At 37.7% G+C, this 21,081-nt stretch overlaps 1 protein-coding gene and 1 pseudogene across 5 annotated transcripts in view; one reads left to right on the top strand and one right to left on the bottom strand.

Moving 5' to 3' along the window:
* ACBD6 (acyl-CoA binding domain containing 6) overlaps positions 1-21,081 on the top strand; it is a 218,133-nt gene that overhangs the window by 19,042 nt on the left and 178,010 nt on the right. The gene's annotated exons all lie outside the window — the stretch shown is intronic.
* LOC116624956 lies at positions 290-1,447 on the bottom strand (annotated as a pseudogene).

The raw sequence follows: 21,081 nt of genomic DNA, 5'->3' as shown, positions 1-21,081 counted from the left end.
CTTTAAGTCACTCCCTGTAGCACTGGGTCCTGGGAAACACACTGGGGAACTATACTACAGGACCTCTTCTTCGTAAGGCTGATCCATGGAACAGCAGACATAGCTGACTTTCTTTTTTTTTTTTTTTTTTAAAAACCATTTTTTTCAGCATCATGATCAGACTATTACATTTAGCAATCAACAGCATGGGTGCAAAAAAAAAAAAACTACATTAAAACCCTTTGTCGGAATGCTTTACACTTTCCACAGAACAGAAACTAAAATAACTTGTTATACAATTAGTCACAAATACAGTCCTTGAGTTTTTTGCCCATACACATGAGTATTGTCTAAAACATGTCTTCTTTGTAGCAGCTAGGGCCTGCCACCACTGTGCTTGGCTGAGTTCACAAATCTGTTGTAACCTGTAGCTTCCCTGTCACTTCTCTGGCTCTCCTCTCCTGCTAAGCTTTGTTTCTGGCAGTAATTAAAACCTTCTGCCGCTGCCGTAGCTCCTGCTGCTGCTGGAACCGCCATAGCCACCTTGGTTTTGTGGTTTGGCAAAGTATTGGCCTCCACCACCATGGGGGCCAGAGCTTCTGCCTCCAAAATTTCCTCCTTTCATGGGTCCAAAATTTGAGGGTTGATTGTTGTAATTGCCAAAATCATTATAGCTTCCACCACCTCCAAAGTTGCTTCCATCATTACAAAATCCACCATATCCACCACCACCTCGACTGCCACCAAAGCCACCTCGACCACTGAAGTTCCCTCCACAACCAAAGTTGTCATTCCCACCAAAACCACCTCCACGACCACCATCAAAGTTTCCAGAACCACTTCAACCTCTTTCGCTGGATGAAGCACTAGCCATCTCTTGCTTAGATAGGGCTTTCCTTACTTCACAGTTGTGGCCATTCACAGTATGGTATTTTTGGATGACAATCTTGTCTACAGAATCATGGTCATCAAATGTTACAAAAGCAAAACCTCTCTTTTTGCCACTGCCTCGGTCAGTCATGATCTCGATCACTTCAGTTTTCCCATACTGTTCAAAATAATCTCTTAGATGATGTTTTTCAGTGTCTTCTTTAATGCCACCAACAAAAATCTTTCTCACAGTTAAGTGGGCACCAGGTCTTTGAGAATCTTCTCTTGAGACAGCCCTCTTTGGTTCCACAACTCTTCCATCCACCTTGTGTGGCCTTGCATTCATGGCTGCATCCACCTCCTCCTTGTGTGGCCTTGCATTCATGGCTGCATCCACCTCCTCCTCAGTGGCATACGTGACAAACCCAAAGCCTCTGGAGCGCTTGGTGTTTGGATCTCTCATTACCACACAGTCCGTAAGCATTCCCTCTTGCTCAAAATGGCTCCTCATACTCTCATCAGTTGTTTCAAAGCTCAAACCTCCGATGAAGAGCTTCCACAGCTATTCAGGTTCTTTGGGAGACTCTGACTTAGACATGACAGTGGTGGGAGGGGAGACTTTAACGATGCCTACTCAGCGGTGTCCACGGGCAGAAAGCCATAGCTGACTTTCCTAACACACAGAAACAGGCACAAAAACTTAGACAAGATGAGATGACAGGAATTTGTCCCAAATGAAAGAACAGGACAAGACCATGGCCAGAGATGTAAGTGAAACCGATAAAAGTAACATCCCTGATAGACAATTTAAAATCATGATCATAAAGATATTCATTGAACTTGAGAAAAGAGTGGAAGACATGAGTGAGACCCTTAACACAGAGATAAGGAATAACATAGAGATAAAAGTTTGAATAAATGAAAGGAGCAACATGCTTGATGGAATGAACAGCAGGCTGTAAGAAATAGAGGAATGAATTAATGACCTTAGAAGACAGAGTAATGGAAAGTAATCAAGTCGTACAAAAGAGAGAAAAGAGAATTATGCAGAAGGAGAATAGACTTAGGGAACTCAGTGACTCCATCAAACATAATAACATTCCTATTACAGGGATCCCAGAAGAAGAGAGAGAAAAGGGGGTAGAAAATTTATTTGAAGAAATAGTAGCTAAAAACTTCCCTAATCTGGGGAAAGAAACAGATATCCAGATCCAGGAGGGACATAGAACCTCCAACAAAATCAACAAAAGCAGATCCACACCAAGACATATTATAATTAAGATGGCAAAATGTAGTGATAAAAAAAAAAAATTAAAAGCAGTGAGACAAAAGAAGACAGTTACATATAAGGGAAACCACATTAGGCTAACAGGGGACTTTTAAATTTAATTTTTATTTACTTATTTATTTGACAGAAGCATGAACGCACAAGCAGGGAGAGGGAGAGGGAGAAGCAGGCTCCCCATAGAGCAGAGAGACTGATGTAGAGCTCCATCCCAGGACTCTGGGATCATGATCTGAGCCGAAGGCAGATGCTTAACCAACTGAGCCACCCAGGTGGAGCCACCCCTGTTAGAGGACTTTTAAAGCAGAAACCTTGCAAGCCAGAAGGGAGTGGCATGATACATTCAAAGTGTATATAGGAAAAATCTGCAGCTAAGGATACTCAATCCAGGAAGGCTATCATTCATAATAGAAGGAGAGATAAAGGGTTTCCCAGACAAAAACTAAAGGAGTTCATGGCCACTAAATCAGCCCTGCAAGAAATATTAAAGGGAACTCAGAGGAAAGGAGAGACCAAAAGTGACAGTATGAAAGTAGGAAGCCTAAAAGCAATAAAACTAAATGTTTCTATATAAAAGCAGTCAAGGAAATCACAAAAATATGACATCATATACCTAAAATGTGGGGAGGAGAGGACTAAAGAATGGGTTCAAACTTAAATGACCATCAACTTAATATATAGACTGTTATATACAGAAGATATATACAAACTTAGTGGAAACCACAAATCAAAAACCACTAATAGATACACAAAGAACAAAGAGAATGAAAGTCAAATATATCACTGAAGAAAACCAGCAAACCGTGAAAGAGAAAGAGAAGAAAGGATCAGAGAAAAACTTCAGAAACAACCACAAAACAAGTAACAAAATGGCAATAAATACATATTTATCGATAACTATTTTGGATGTAAAAGGACAAAATACCGCAATCAAAAGACATAGGTGACAGAGTGGATAAAAAACAGAACCCATCTATATGCTGCCTACAAGAGACTCATTTCAGACACTGCAGATTGAAAGTGAGGGGATGGAGAAACATTTCCCATTCAAATAGATATTAAAGCTAGAGTAACAATACTTACAACACAGAAAAAAAACTTTAAAACAAAGTCTGTAAAAAAAGAAAAAGAAGGACACTATATAATAGTAAAGGAGACAATCCAACAAGAAGATATAACGATTATATGTGCACCCAACATGGGAGCACCCAAATGCATAAAACAGTTAATAACAAATATAAAGGAACTAATTGATAGTAATACAATGATAGTAGGGGACTTTAATACCCCACTTACATCAAAGGACAGGTCATCCAAACAGGAAATCAGTAAGAAAACAGTGGCTTTGATTGATGCACTGAACCAGATGGATTTAACAGATATATTCAGAACATTCCATGCTGAATCAGCAGAGTACACATTCTTTTCAAGTCCATATAGAACATTCTCCAGAATAGATAACCTATTAGGCCACCAAACAAGTCTCAAAAAATTCAAAAAGATTGAAGTCATATCATGCATCTTTTCTGACCACAATGCTGTGAAATTAGAAATCAACCACAAGAAAAAAACTAGAAAGACCATAAATACATGGAAGTTAAATAACATGTTCCTAAACAATGGATCAATCAAGAAATCAAAGGAAAAATCAAAAAGTACTAGGAAACAAATGAAAATGGAAACACAACAATCCAGAACTTTTGGGATGCACCAAAGTAGATCCAAGAGGGAAGTTTATAGCAATACAGGCCTACCTCAAGAAGCAAGATAAAGCTTAAATAAATAGCCTAATCTTACACCAAAAGGAGCTAGGAAAAGCAACAAAGCCCAAAATACTGAAGGAAGCCCTTCTGCTGAAGGAAGGAAATAATAAAGATTAGAGCAGAAATAAGTGATACAGGAACTAAACAGATAAATGAAACCAGGAGCTGGTTCTTTGAAAAGATAGAACTCATAAACCTCTAGCCAGACTCATCAAAAAACAAAGAAATACATAAAATTACAAATGGAAGAGGAGAAACAACAACCAACACCACAGAAATACAGTTGTAGGAGAATATTATGAAAAACTATATGCCAACAAATTGGACAACTTAGAGGGAATGGATAAATTCCTAGAAACATAACCTACCAAAACTGAAGCAGGAAGAAATGGAAAATTTGAGTAGATCAATTACCAGCAAGGAGATTGAATCAGTATGCAAAAAAACTCCCAATGAACAGAAGTCAGGACCAGATGACTTCATGGGCAAATTCTATCAAACATTTATTTATTTATTTATTTAAATATTTTATTTTTATTTGAGAGACAGTGCACACGCATGAGCAGGGGAGAGGGGCAGAGGGAGAAGCAGGCTCCCCTCTGAGCAGGGAGCCCAACATGGGCCTTGATCCCAGAAGCCTGGGATCATGACCTGAGCTGAAGGCAGACACTTAATTGACTGAGCCACCCAGGTGCCCCTCTATCAAACATTTAAAGAGGGATTACTACCTATTCTTCTCAAACTATTCAAAAGAATAGAAGAAGGAAGTTCCAAATTCTGTGAGGCCAGCATTACCCTAATACCAAAACTGATAAAGACACACAAAAAAAGAATTACAAGCCAGTACTTTTGATGAATATAGATGCAAAAATCCTCAAGAAAATACTAGCAAAAAAGAGAATCCAACAATACATTTAAATCATTCACCACGATCAAGTGGGATTTCTTTCCAGTATGCAAGGGTGGTTCCATATTTGCACATCAGTCAACATGATACATCACATCAGTAAGAGAAAGGGTAAAAACCCTGTGATCATTTCGGGAGACACAGAAAAAGCATTTGACAAAGTACATGATAAAAGCCCTCAACAAAGGTTTAGAGGGAATATACCTCAACATTATTAAGGCTGTATTTGAAAAACCCACAGTGAATATCCTACATAATGGGGAAAAACAGAGCTTTTCTCCTAAGAGCAGGAACAAGACAAGGACGTCCACTCTTACCACTTTTATTCAACATAGTACTGAAAGTCCTAGCCATAGGAATTAGGCAACAAAAAGAAATAAAAGGCATCCAAATTGGTAAGGAAGAAGCAAAACTTACATTATTTGCAGATCACATGATACTCTATATCAAAAACCCTAAAGACTCCACAAAAAAACTTGAACTGAGAACTAAAAAATCAGTAAAGTCACAGGATACAAAAATTGATGTGCAAAAACCTGTTGCATTTCGGTACACTAATAACAAAGCATCAGAAAGAGAAATTAGGAAAACAGTCTCATTTACAATTGCCCCCAAAATAAGATATCTAGGAATAAACCTAACCAAAGAGGTGAAAGACCTGTACTCTGAAAACTATAAAACACTGGTGAAAGAAATTGAAGACACTAGGAAATGTATAGACACTCCATGCTAATGGATTGGAAGAACAAATATTGTTAAAATGTCTATACTACCCAAAGCAATCTATACATTTAATGCAGTCCCCATCAAAATACCAACAGCATTTTTTGCAGAACTAGAACAAAAAAATCCTACAATTTATGTGGAACCACAAAAGACCCCAAATTGCCAAAGCAGTTTTGAAAATGAAAGGCAAAGCTGGAGGTATTACAATTCCAGATTTCAAGTTACATTACAAAGCTATAGTAATCAAAACAGTATGGTACCAGCATAAAAATAGACACATCAATGGGAACAGAATAAAAACCCCAGAAGTCCACAATTATACGATCAATTAATCTTTGACAAAGCAGGAAAGAATATCCAATGGGAAAAAGACAGTCACTTCAATAAATTGGGAAAACTGGACAGCTACATGCAAAAGAATGAAACTGATTCATTTTCTTGCACCATACCCAAAAAATAAATTCAGAATGGATTAAAGACCTAAATGTGAGACTTGAAACCATAAAAATACTACAAGAGAACATAGGCAGTAATTTCTCTGACATTGAGAGCAGCAGCATTTTTTTAGATACGTCTCCTGAGGAAAAGGAAATAAAAGCAAAAATAAACTATTGGGATTATATCAAAATAAAAAGCTTCTACAGAGTGAAGGTAACAATCAACAAAACTAAAAAGCTACAGAATGAGAGAAGATATTTGCAAATGACATCCTATAAATTGTTAGTATCCAAAATATATGAAGAACTTATACAACTCAACACCCAAAAAACAATCTAATTAAAAAATGGGCAGAAGAAATGAACAGACATTTTCTCCAAAGAAGGCATCGAGATGTCCAACAGACACATGAAAAGATGCTCAACATAACTAATCATCAGGGAAGTGCAAATCAAAACTACCGTACCTCACGTGTCAGAATGGCTAAAGTAAAAAAACACAAGGAACAACAAGTATTAGCAAGAATGTGGAGAAAAAGGAACCCTCTTGTACTCTTGGTGGGAATTCAAACTTTGTAGCCACTGTGGAAAACGGTATGGAGGTTCCTCAACAAATTAATAATAGAACTACCCTCTAATCCAGTAATTACACTACTGGGTATTTACCCAAAAAATACAAAAACAGTGATTCAGAAGGATACATGCACCCCTGTATTTATAGCAACATTATTTATAATAGCCAAGATATGGAAGCAGCCCAAGTGTCCATCAATAGATGAATAGATAAAGAAGATATGTATACACAACGGACTATTATTCAACCATAAAAAGAATGAAATCTCGCCATTTGCAATGACATGAATGGAGCTATAGAGTATAATGCTAGTGAAATAAGTCAGAGAAAGACAAATACCATATGATTTCACTTGTGGAATTTGAGAAACAAGATAAATGAGCAAAGGAATAAAAAAGTGAGAGACAAACCAAGACAAACTATAAACTGATGGTTATCAGAAGGAAGGAGGATGGAGGGATGGGTGAAATAGATGATGGGGATTAAGGAGTGCACTTGTCATAATGAGCACTGGGCGATGTATGGAATCGTTGAATCACTATATTGTACACCTGAAACTAATATAATACTGTATGTTAACTACACTGAAATTTTTTTAAAAATGTAAAATTTTTTTTTTTTTAAGATTTTATTTATTTATTTGACAGAGAGAGACACAGCGAGAGGGAACCCAAGCAGGGGGAGTGGGAGAGGGAGAAGCAGGCTTCCCACAGAGTGGGGAGCCCGATGCGGGGCTCGATCCCAGGACTCTGGGATCATGACCTGAGCCAAAGGCAGACGCTTAACGACTGAGCCACCCAGGTGCCCCCCAAAATGTAAAATGTGTTAATTTGATTTGATACACTTGTATTTTGAAAATGATTACCACCATAGCTAACACCTTCATCACATCACATAATTACTGTTTCTTTTTGTGGTGAAAACAGTAAGATCTACTCTCTTAGCAACCTTCAAGTATATAATGTGATATTATTATCTTTTCTTATTAGAGAAGGGCAGAGGGAGAGGGAGAGAGAGAATCTCAAGTAGGCTCCACGCCCAGTGCAGAGCTTGACGAGGGGCTTGATCCCACAACCCTGAGATCATGACCTGAGCTGAAATCAAAAGTTGGACACTTAACTGACTTGAGCTACTCAGGCACCCCAGTATGATATTAACTATAATCACCATGCTGTACATTAGATTCCCAAAACTTATTTGTCTTTTAACTGAAGGTTTGTACCCTTTGACCAACATTTTCCCATCTGCCCCTCGACCCCCAAGTTCCTGGTAAACCCCATTCTACTCTGCTTCTGTGAGTTTGGCTTTCTTTGATTTCACATATAAGTGATATTTGTCTTCTTTCTCTGACTTTTTTTTACTTAGCATAATGCTCTCAAGGTCCATTCATGTTGTTGCAAATGGCAGGATTTCCTTTCTCATCGCTGAATAATATTCCATTGTGTACATATATCACATCTTTTTTATCTATTCATCTGTTGACAGACAGGTTGTTTCCATATCTTGGCTATTGTGAATAATTCTTTTTTTCTTTTTTTTTTTTTAAAGATTTTATTTATTTATTTGACAGAGAGATAGAGAGAGAGCCCAAGTAGGCAGAGAAGCAGGCAGATGGAGAGGGAGAAGCAGGCTCCCCGCAGAGCAGGGAGCCCGATGTGGGACTCGATCCCAGGACCCTGGGATCATGACCTGAGCCGAAGGCAGCCGCTTAACCGACTGAGCCACCCAGGCGCCCTATTGTGAATAATTCTTCAATGAACATGGGAGTGCAGATATCTCTTCAAGATCCTGTTTTCATTTTTTTTTAAGATTTTTTTTTTATTATTTATTTGACAGAGAGAGCAGGAACACAAGCTGGGGGAGTGGGAGAGGAAGAAGCAGGCTTCCCGCGGAGCAGGGAGCCCGATGCGGGGCTCGATCCCAGGACCCTGAGATCATGACCTGAGCCGAAGGCAAACGCTTAATGACTGAGCCACCCAGGCGCCCCCTGTTTTCATTTTCTTTGGATGTAAAACTAGATGTGGGATCGCTGGATCATATGGGAGTTCTATTTTTAGTTTTTAAGGAACCTTTAAACTGTTTTCCACAGTGACCAGTTTACATTCCCACCAACACTACTGGGTATTTGAAAAGATGGTTCCCTTTTTTCCACATTCTTGCCAATGCTTGCTATCTGTCTTTTAGATAACTATTCTAACAGGTGTGAGAGGATACCTCATTGTGGTTGTGATTTGCATTCCCCTGATGATTAGTGATGTCAAGAACCTTTTTGTATACTTGTTGGCTATTTGTAAGTCTTCTCTGGAAAAATGTCTATTTAGTTTTGCTGCCCATTTTTAAATTGGCTTGTTTGGGGGTTTTGCTATTGAGTTGTGTGAATTCTGTATATATTTTAGATATCAACCCTTTGTCAGAAATATGATCTGCAAATAATTTTTCTCCTGTCCTGTAGGTTGCCTTTTCATTTTGAGCTGTTTTTGCTGTGTGTAAACTTTTTAGTTTAATGTAGTTCCACATTAATTTTTGCTTTTGTTGCTTGTGCTTTTGGTGTCAAATCCAAAAAAATCATGGCCAGGACCAATGTCAAGGAGCTTTTATCCTATGGTTTCTTCTAGGAGTTCTACAGTTTCCTTTTTTTTTTTTTTTTTTTAAGATTTTATCTATTTATTTGCCAGAGAGAGAGAGAGTATGCGCGCATGTGCACAAGCAGGGGGAGCTGTAGGTAGAGGGAGAAGCAGGCTACCCTCTGAGCAAGGAGCCTGATGCGGAACTCAATCCCAGGACTCTGGGATCATGACCTGCGCTGAAAGCAGACGCTTAACCGACTGAGCCAGCCAGGTATCCCAAGAGTTTTACAGTTTCAGGTCTTATGCTTAAATCCTTACTCCATTCCAAGTTAATTTTTGTTACTAGTGTAAGTTAAGATAGGGGTCCAGTTTCATTCTTTTGCATGTGGTTATCCAGTTTCCTCAGCACCATTTGTTGAAGAGACTATTCTTTCTCCATTGAGGGCTCTCTTGTTAAATGTTAGTTGACCATCTAGCTCATCGTAACTTGATTATATCTGCAAAAACCGTATTTCCAAATAAGGTCTCATTCTTAGGGACCTGGGGTTAGGACTTGGACTGTCTTTTGGGGGGACACAATTTAACCCACTACACAGGCTCATCTTTTTTTTTTTTTTTTTAAAGTAAGCTGTATGTCCAAATGGGGCTCAAACTCATGACCCTGAGATCAAGAGTCACATGCTCGGGGTGCCTGGGTGGCTCAGTCAGTTAGGCATCTGCCTTTGGCTCGGGGTCCTGGGATCGAGCCCCTCATCAGGCTCCCTGCTCAGCAGGGAGTCTGCTTCTCCCTCTTCCTCTGCTCCTCCCTGGCTCATGCTCACTCTCTCTCTCTCTGATAAATAAAATCTTAAAAAAAAAAAAAAAAAAGAAACTGCAAGGAGGACTGAATGGGCATATGGCAATGAGGGGAGGTGCAGAGAAACAGGAAAAAGTAGAGTGGGGCACATGGAATAGTCTATTATAATGGTTATGGGTTTCACTCTGAATAAGGGGAATAGACTCATTGATTAAAACTTATTAAAAATTAGGTATTTTTCCTGTATTGTCCAGAAAATAATGTATACATATTTTTGTTTAAATTCAATTAGGCAACATATACTACATTGTTAGTCTCAGATGTAGTGTTCAACAATTTATCAGTTCCATATAACACCCAATGCTCATCACATCACATGCCCTCTTTAATGCCCATCACCCAATTATCCCATCCCCCCCCACCTCCCAAAATAATATATATTTTTAAAGATTTGTTTATTTTATTTTATTTTTTAAAGATTTTTATTTATTTATTTGACAGAGAGAGAGAGACAGCGAGAGAGGGAACACAAGCAGGGGGAGTGGGAGAGGGAGAAGCAGGCTCCCCGCTAAGCAGGGAGCCCGATGCGGGGCTCGATCTCAGGACCCTGGGATCATGACCTGAGCCGAAGGCAGCCGCTTAACCGACTGAGCCACCCAGGCGCCCCTTATTTTATTTTTTTAAAGATTTTATTTATTTGACAGAGAGAGACAGCGAGAGAGGGAACACAAGCAGGGGGTGTGGAAGAGGGAGAAGCAGGCTTCCCGCTGAGCAGGGAGCCAGACGTGGGGCTCAATCCCAGGACCCTGGGATCATGACCTGAGCTGAAGGCAGATGCTTAACGACTGAGCCACCCAGGAGCCTCTGTTTGTTTATTTTAGACAGAGAGCGCACACACATGAGTTGGGGGGGAGAGGGAGAGAGAGAGAATCTCAAGCAGACTCCCCGATGAGTGTGGAGCCCCACTGGGACTGAATCCGAGGATCCTGAGGTCATGACCTGAGCCTAAATCAGGAGCTGGGCGCTTAACCAACTGAGCCACCAAGGCTCAATATTTGAATGAAAGTAATATAGGCATATGGAAATAAAAATTCAAACAGTATGGAAGACTCTAAAATGAAACTATATAAAGTTCTTTGCCCACATGTCATATACTCGTTCAGTTATATTTCCCAGAAGTATCTATCCGCTTGTGACTGTGTAATTATGTATGACTACCTTCATAACACTAAATCCTAAATTCTTTCTTTTAAAAAAGTGGTCTTCATAAGTTGAACATTTATTTGTCTGACATACAGGTAAAGGTTAATCTGGATAGTTCCTGCAGTTCTATTTCTGTTTGCCCTCTACCTCCACGTCTACTTTAGCAAAACCTCTTGTGGCCACCAGAGGGAGCAAAGTTCATTATAAATAAGATGGCGATTTCACTCTTAGAAATTTCTAAGGCTTTCAGTATGTTTCAGTGGTATTGTTAATACCTTGGTTCTTACTGACCATCTAGTCTCTTGCCTTTTTTTTCTTTTTTTGAATCCTTAGATTTTTGAAACTTTTATGTTTACTTGGGATCTTACTAATAACCGTATTTCTCTTCACTTTACTAGTCTGATGACTTTTGGACTAGCATCTGTTATGTTATATTTGTGTATTGTCCAAGAGGATAAATTGCATAGGTGGGAGAACTGACACTCTCTTTTGTTTTGATAGGCAAATAAGTGGTTATCTAGCTGTCCAGTAATCATCTAGCCTTTTGTAAAACTTGCTTCTATTCATCTGTGGTTTTTATAGCATTGTCCTACTTCTCAATTCATTGAACATTAGAGTACATAAATTCATATGTGTAAGTATACTCATAATTTTTGAAATTTATATTTAAAAAAATTACTGAGCAGATATGTTTATTTTTGCCAAAAATTTATCTTCTTTTGTCTTGTCGTTTCAGATTTAATTTTTGTTGACTATCAGTTTTTGGTATTGAATTGGATTTCCTTTCTTTAGCTGCCTTATGCTAGATAATCATGCTTTAAGCTACCATTTCTCATATATTAAAACTCTCATCTTAGAACCTCTTCTAACCTTTATACTTGATAGTACTACATCAAAGCCTGGGACCGTATTGGGTTCATCTTTGTATCCTGGCCATACTGCCTACAGGGTGATGCCATAGAAGGCACCTAGTAAATAGTTTTTAGATTATTTTCATCTCCTTCTCAAATAACACTAATCTCTTTACATTTGTCTTTTAGGATATATTTCTAACCCTTTTTTGGCTCATCTCTCATTTCTTCAATACTCAGTATTGGGGGATTGCTTTATTTATTTACTTATTTTTATTTATTTTTTAAAAGCTTTTATTTGAGAGAAAGGGAGAGAGTGCACATGAGTTGGGGGAGAGGGAGAAGCAGGCTCCCCACTGAGCAGGGAGCCCAACACTGGGCTTGATCCCAGGACCCTGAGATTATGACCTGAGTGAAGGCAGACGCTTAACCCACTGAGCCACCCAGGTGGCCTGGGGGATTACTTTATTCAATTCAGCAGCATTTATAGAGCATGAGATATGCATATTGTTATTTTAACTCCTGAAAAAAAAAACTACCTGGAAATAAATAAGAAGACTCAAAGTTTATGGTTAAGGACTAATAATGTTCCTGAAGAGATTAAAATATGCACACACAGGGTAAGTGAATTTTTTTAAAGATTTTATTCATTTATTTGAGAGAGAGAGAGAGCACATGAGCGTGGGGAGGAGCAGAGGGAGAGGGAGAAGCAGACTCCTCACTGAGTAGGGAGCCTGATTCGGGGCTGGGATTGTGACCTGAGCCGAAGGTATACACCTAACTGACTGAGCCACCCTGGTACCCCAGGGAACGGGAATTTTGAATTAAGGTGTGAATGTGGTAAAGGCCACTTTTGAGTTGATAGGAATATCATAAAGCACAAAGTCTGCATGATTAAATATTGTTTTGCCCAAGGATTCAGCTTAAGTTGATGTTTCTCCCTAATGTTCTTGCAGTTTTTAACTATAACCTATGTTGATTATAAATTTATTTTTTAGCCCTAATCGTTTCTGTGATCCTGATTAGAGCTTTTTAGACACAGGTCATAAAAAAGAAAAGAAAAGGGGCGCCTGGGTGGCTCAGTCGTTAAGCGTCTGCCTTTGGCTCAGGTCATGATCCCAGGGTCCTGGGATCAAGCCCCGCCTCGGGCCCCCTGCTCGGTGGGAGGCCTGCTTCTCCTCTCCCACTCCCCCCTGCTTGTGTTCCCTCTCTCGCTGTGTCTCTCTCTGTCAAATAAATAAATAAAATCTTAAAAAAAAAACAAAAAACGCCTACAGAGACAATGCCATTAACATAGAAGAATGAAGTGGGTTGGGATTTATACATAGTTGTGCGATTGTGGTTTACAGAGGTGTGCAGGCCTTATTTAAACAGGGGAATTAGACCTTAGCTCCATCCAGTTTTTGCTGTGAGTGCCAGAAGGGGTGTGAAATCTACGTTTTTATGTGACATCTCTTGATTTTTAAATAAGGCTTAAAAAAAAGTAAGCACAATGTGAACCAAATCAAACACATCTACAGGCCACATTTCCAATTGAGGGGCTCTATCTTTCTTACTTTATTTTAATTTCACATGTTGAAATTCTTGCTGAGCATTTCTACTTTAGTGTTGGCAGTAGGGCTTCAAACTCAGTGAATCCAAGGTAGAACTCATTAACTAGCCCCTCACCTGCCTTCAACTGTTTTCTTCTGTTTTATTGCCTATCTTACTTAATTAATGGTATTGCCATATACCTAGTTAATTCATGTGAAAAACCTAGGAGTAATCCTGCATCTTTCCTTACTACTTCTTAGTGGCCCATTATCAAGTCTCACTAATTTTACCTTCTAAGTAGTTGTAAATAATTCACATCTAGCATTCTCTTTCCTAGTTTATGCTCATCCTTTAAGACTAAGTTCAGTGTATTTTCACCTCTAGGAATCTTTTCCTCATTCCTTGAACCTTACTGAGATAGTCAAAGTCCCTGTTCTCTGTGGCCCACACTTTCATTGTACTTAGCTCTTTGCATTTAGATTTTCTTTCTCTTCTATGGTACTGTAAATTTACCCAAAATTAAGATTATATTTTACTAATATTTATATTCCCTGTACCAGGACAGTATCTGAAACAGAAGAGGATCAGTAGATGTTGAGCTGAAATGATCTGACAGTTGTGTCCCGTGTGGTGCCGGGGAAGGGTTGTTTTTGCTTCATAAAGCTTTCCTGGTTATAATAGTGCCAAGTTAGTAGGAAATCAACTTAAGGCCTTGTATACATTGAATTCTGAATGCAGTGTCTTTATTCCTCTTTTGTATGGCTTATGTCCATATTTTCTCAGATATGTTATATATGGATTAATTGGGTTAGATTTTAATGGGGTTAAGTATTGTATTCTTTATGCAGGAACATGAAAGTTAATGCTTAATTAACTGCACATGGAGTTTTGGGTGAGCCAGAGAGGAGGAGAAACCTTAAGAGGTTGAAATATATTTGAAATAGGCATTTATCTAGGATATGCCTGTTTTTAAAAAGAGCGTTATGTAGTGCAGGAGAAGCTTGCTTCAAAAACAAGGCAGGACGGACATCTGGGAGGCTCAGTCAGTTAAGCGTTTGTCGGCCTTCGGCTCAGGTCATGATCCCAGGGTCCTGGGCTCCTTGCTCAGCTGGGAGCCTGCTTCTCCTTCTGCCTGCCACTCTCTCAGCTTGTGTGTTCTCTCTGTCTCTCTCTCTCTGACAAATAAATAAATAAAATCTTAAAAAAAAAGGGGGGACAGAAAAATCCAAAATTCCTTGGCTGGACTATATAGTAGTTTAGAGAAATTGAATTGTCTTTTAATTCAGTGGACTGTAGAGGGCAGTGTTTGACAGTTTAAAGTTACAGTGATTTCCTGTGAAGGTAAATACACTGACATTGTGCTTATTTTGTGTTTTTCTCTTATAGAAACACATTACAGTAACTGTAGGGTTAGAAATTTAAAAAATTTTTAGCTGTATTTAATATATCAAAATGTAATGTTTTCATGAAAAGTAAAGATATAGTTTCAATAAAGAACATCTTATCTTTACATCCAAAAATGTTGTAGCCTTGGAATAAGAGATGAGAACTAAAAATGAGAAAAGATTTTTCTGTTTAATTCATATAAGAAAAATAAACAATATAAATTTCATTTCGTAATCTAAATTTATTAGAAAATTAGTATGTTGTGTAACTAAAATTTTCTTTTATAGAAGAATTCTTAAGACTTTCCTCTTGTGCAATTGAATAGGGTATATTTCCTTGTGAGTAAAACAGTTACACATTTGAGTAGACTAATTCAATTATGATACTAAAGACTTAGAAGAAATAGTCTAGGAATAGTTCCTTTTGGAGAGAGTTATTATTTCACATTTATTTTAATTAAAAAGCAACTTATGTGCATTAATTAGGAATTAGTAATTGAAACTGCACTTTATCTAGTTTCCAGATTATAAAGAGATTTTATTTATTTATTTGACAGAGAGAGAGATAGCGAGAGCAGGAACACAAGCAGGGGAAGTGGGAGAGGGAGAAGCAGGCTTCCCGCGGAGCAGGGAGCCCGATGCGGGGCTCGATCCCAGGACCCTGGGATCATGACCTGCCCCGAAAGCAGATGCTTAATGACTGAGTCACCCAGGCACCCCAAGAGATTAATTTTTCTACTGAAAAACCATTTGTTCTAAAAGAAGAACCCTATTATAACACGTTTTGTTATTAGGAACAAATACTAAATATATTTTGGGTCAAACTTATTAGTTTCCATATACAGGTAATTTCTGATACAGAAAAGCATGGTGTATTAGTAAAAACATAAAATGGTCTACCCTGGGGCGCCTGGGTGGCTCAGTTGTTAAGCGTCTGCCTTTGGCTCAGGTCATGGTCCCAGGGTCCTGGGATTGAGCCCTGCATCGGGCTCCCTGCTCGGCGGGAAGCCTGCTTCTCCCTCTCCCACTCCCCCTGCTTGTGTTCCCTCTCGCGCTGTGTCTCTCTGTCAAATAAATAAATAAAAATCTTTAAAAAAAAAGGTCTACCCTACTGACTTTATAAAGGGTTGCACAGTATGGAACTATAGAATTCTAAACGCGTGCGTGTGTGTATGTGTGTGTGGGTTTGCATTTTCCAATTTAATCTAGTGGTCCCTATTTGTGGTTAAAAAATGTATAATGTTTTGGTTAGTTTCAGGGGAATTGACAAATAGGATAATCATCTGATGTATTCATTGGGTATTTTCAGATTGCTTCACGCATTTACTTGTCCTCTGCCGTTACAGTTGCCAGTTGAAGAAAGCAGGCAGTATGTGTCTGTGTGCCTGTGTGTGTGTGTATGCGGAAACTTTGAGTGACACCTTCATTCTTCATTAAAAAATAATTTAGTGGTGTAACTTAAAACGTGAATACTTTTAGGACTCACATTCTATCTTTAAATAGCACTGTAGGGCGCCTGGGTGGCTCAGATGGTTAAGCGTCTGCCTTCGGCTCAGGTCATGATCCCGGGGTCCCGGGATCGAGTCCCGCATCGGGCTCCCTGCTAGGCGGGGAGCCTGCTTCTCCCTCTGCCTCTGCCTCTCTCTCTCTCTCTCTCTGACTCTCATGAATAAATAAATAAATAAATAAAAAAACATTTATTAAAAAAAAAAAAAATAAATAAATAAATAAATAGCACTGTAGTTTTGCATTATAGATCTCATATAAAACTACCTTGGGATAAACTTCTAATGTTTTCATTGATATTAGTGGGATTAGATTGCATTGGAACCAGATTCTGAAATATAATGGGTATTAGTTTTGGTATTTCTTCTTGCAGTACCTGGACATAATAAATAAGTGTTGTCATCCTCCAGAGTTTTCCAGTTTCTCCTTAGGTTGAATATTTCATATATTTGAAAAAAACTTTAGCGGAATTCCTAGTCATTTATAATTTTAAATTAAATAAAATGGAAATATACTTGGGGAAGAGAAGTTTTGGGAATTTTTTTGTTGTTGTTTTTTTTTAATGAGATATGTCCCACTTACTCTTTTTAACATATAATTAAGTTTTACCATAGCATTTTCCCATCATATAGTAGTTAGGACACTGGGCTTTTTTAAATTTAGGGCTTGAAAAATCTGTTAATTTGGTTTTGAAACCCAGTAAGGAAGATAATTTTTTCTTCCCCATTTATTTTAAAAATAAAATGACATAAAAGTCAGTGAAATTATATCCCACAAACTTAACGAATGTTTTATTACAATCCTAATATATTCTATACCAAAGCAGTATATATCTTTCATACAAATTTATTCACATATACATACATATACATAAGATTAAAAGATTTTGTTAGTCTCAGTCCTTTTATTTTTAGTTCTGTAGGGTAGGTATTATTCCCCTCTCACAGACAAGGAATCTAAGGCTCACAGAGTTTAAGTAATATAGACATTAACCGGCTGATAGCTAGAAAGTACAAAAGCAAGAGTTTCAGACCTAGGCTTGCTTAACTTAGATATATGGTATGCATTATTTTGTCTATACACCATATTGCTCTTTTTAGAAGATTTTGGCTTTTTGTGGATATGTTTTGTTCCATGTTGTCTTTTCCTTAAATATTTATCAAATATTTGACCCTGTTATATTGGAGCCTGATAGTCTTTTCTAGGACTGTCTACCCTTTTAAAAGCAAATGTAGATTTCAGCTGTATTTTAAGCCAGTTTAATAACTTCATATTTTATAACTTTTAAAAGAGAAATATACACCAGATTTGTTTCAAGATGCCTTTATAGCTTTGTACTCTTTCTTTTTTTTTTTTTTTTTTAAAGATTTTATTTATTTATTTGAGAGAGAGAGAGCACATGAGAGGGGGGAGGGTCAGAGGGAGAAGCAGACTCCCCGCCGAGCAGGGAGCCCGATGCGGGACTCGATCCCGGGACTCCAGGATCATGACCTGAGCCGAAGGCAGTCGCTTAACCAACTGAACCACCCAGGCGCCCTGTACTCTTTCTTTTTTTAAGATTTTATTTATTTGACAGAGAGAGACACAGTGAGAGAGGGAACACAAGCAGGGGGAGTGGGAGAAGGAGAAGCAGGCTTCCCGCGGAGCGGGGAGCCCGATGTGGGGCTTGATCCGAGGACCCTGGGATCATGACCTGAGCTGAAGGCAGGCACTCAACGACTGAGCCACCCAGGCGCCCCGGGCTTTGTACTCTTTCTTGACAACATAGTGTTACTTCTTGTATTTCACACTGGATATAAATGAATATGAACAGAATCATTAGTAAATTGGAAATTGTAAAATAATTGAAAAGTGATCTTTTTCTTTGTTCTGAAACTGAAATTTCCGTAATGTTTTTGGTAACAACTTACAGTGTTTGAAAGTATTTAGAAGTATTAATTCTATGTTAGATTTACAGTGAGGAGAAATCTTAACATGGACTGAATATTACAGTTTCAGAGTTTTAACCTTATGTGTTACAACAACTGTGTATGTGCATATAAACTGGTATCAATATAGACATAATACAGGTATAAGATTATAAATATTTTGATCAAGTGAATCTAGAACTTCTATTTTGGTAGTGATGGTTTGTTTGTTGTGTGTATGTACACATGTCTTATTTGTGTGTATTTAAATTTCCTTCATACTACCTGCTGTCATTTAGCATTCAATATCAGTAATTATAGCAAAAGAGTTTGATGGTATTACTAAGAAATGAGATACATTAAAGCCTCAAAAATAGCAACATTGTGTTTACATATGGTGTTAACATTGCATCCCAAATAACTATTTGTATTGCTTACTTAAAAAAAAAAAACAAAAACGCTTGGAACTGTCCCCTATTTAAAGTTTTTAAAAAATTCTGAACATTGTTTTGTATATTAAAATTTTTTAAAACTATAAGGATAATCTTTTTAAATTTAACTTTAATTCCAGTGCGGTTAACATACAGTAGTTTGTTAGTTTCAGGTGTACAATGTAGTGATTCAGCAGTTCCATATATTACTCAGTGCTCATCAAGATAAGTGTACTCCTGATCCCCTCCACCTACTTCATGCATCCCCTCTGGTAACCTAGATGGATAAATTTTAAGGTTGATTTCCCTTCCCATCCCCCCAAATATGCATCATGTGGAGAAGTTTTGTATATTGAGAGATTGAATTTTTAAAATGTCTAATATTTGTGCAGTAGCTAAGTCATTTTTATCACTATTTTAATCTTTGTGTTCTTTCTACATATTAATTTTTATAGTTCACAGAGGGTTTCTCTTATATATCTTTTATTCTATGGAATTATTATTCTGGAATAATTACTCTGGTACTGTACTAGATTTCTATACTTCCAAGTGCTATAGTCTTTGTTTTCTTTTCAGATCTATTTGTGTTGTAAAACTAGGGGTGACTATGTTAATTTGTCCTTTGAGAATCAGTTTAGCTAAGATTTATTGAGCCTTTTCAGGCTGCATTACTTAGCATAAACTAATGCTGTAATCCTGCTGAAATCTTATAATAATAATGATTAATTATATGTCATCTTCTGAAATTTTTAAAGAATTGATGCACTTTGGAATGTGATTTTTCTCAGTAAACTCAAGACCATTTACTTTTTACCTCCTTCCTCTAGCATTTCTGCAATCAATGGAAAATCACAAAATCATCTAAATTAGAAGATTTTATGATTTTTACAATTATTGATTATACACACACACACACACACCCATACATATACACACACACCTTTGTGTTTATAACATCTCCCAGGGAAATTTAAATAGGGATGTTCCCTGTGGGACCAACAACTAACCTCTTTCGGCTTTATCCAGAGTTTCCAGGGATGCTTGATGGGGTGTGTCAGCTGAGTCTGCACTAAGTCATCATGCTGTCGCCTTCTGATACTGAGTCATTCTTGTCTATCAGTAAGGTGTGAGCATTCTTTCCTAGTGTAGCTTTTTGCCAGATGTCACCTTACCATGTGAATCAACCCTGAATAATGAAGTAAGGGAAGAGTTAACATATTTTGTACACAAACAACCCCAGCAGAGGATATGTTAACTTACAGGAAGGGTTTGACACTAGTTGGAACCCCTCAGATCAGGCCTTGTCCTATTTTTATATAACTTCCTAAAATTTCAGCACATCAGATATAATATAATTAGGTGCATACATAATTTTAGTACTTGGAGATATAAACATTTTTCTGTGTTTACAGATGTGTGTGTGTGTGTGTGCGCATGCGTGAAGGAAAATTGGTATGAACCTCTGCTGAGGCTGAAAACCATTTATCTTGAATAATTTGCTATACCAACCACACTGCTTTTTTCTTTGATCATTTTTATGCTTAGAAAAAATCTTCAGCCTTTTAATTACCTTATGCTGGTTGGAAAAGAATGAAGTGTCAATTATCTCTTTCCTTCCAGGATGACAGATTAACTTTTAATTATTTGTATCATTTAAGAACAAGAAAATATCAATTGCAAAATGAGCAGAACAATAATTCTTAAGTTGCAGATTTCTGTTTAAGTTATTTTCACAGGTTAATGCAAAAAGCTCTGAAATTTGGGAAAGCTTAGAATATGCTTCTATTCAGATAACACTTTTAAGAAATGGGTTTAACAAAAAATTGGAATAGTTAGGTATTTTTATTCGTCTCCATACAATGACAGTTGGTTTTTCTTTTCTTTTCTTTTTTAATTTTATTTATTTGTCAGAGAGAGAGAGCAAGCACAAGCAGGGGGAGCAGCAGGCAGAGGGAGAAGTAGGCTCCCCACTGAGCAAGGATCCCGATGTGGGACTTGATCCCAGGACTCTGGGATCATGACCTGAGCCGAAGGCAGACGCTTAACCAACTGAGCCACTCATGCATCCTGGCAGTTGGTTTTAAATGCTGCTTCAATCATGTACTTAAAAATCAATTCAACTTAACTTTATATATTCTTATAAATATACTTTATAGTGAGCACAAGCAACATGGCCTCTTAATGCCTGGGTATGGTAAGATGTTATAGATGTAGCATTTGTTTGTATGAAAATAGTAAAAGCTGTGTTCCTGCCTTTTCTAGGCCTTTTTATTTTTTTTAATTTCTGTATACTGGCGTTCCTCATCAGCTATGTAAATATAGAATCATAGGAGGCTTGAGATCTTCTAGGTATTTAAAATA

The sequence above is a fragment of the Phoca vitulina genome, unplaced genomic scaffold (assembly GCF_004348235.1).
Source record: "Phoca vitulina isolate PV1807 unplaced genomic scaffold, GSC_HSeal_1.0 scaffold71, whole genome shotgun sequence".
NCBI classification, from domain to species: Eukaryota; Metazoa; Chordata; class Mammalia; order Carnivora; family Phocidae; genus Phoca; species Phoca vitulina.
Note: the sequence above shows the minus strand (reverse complement) of the source record. Positions and strands in the feature narration are given on the sequence as shown.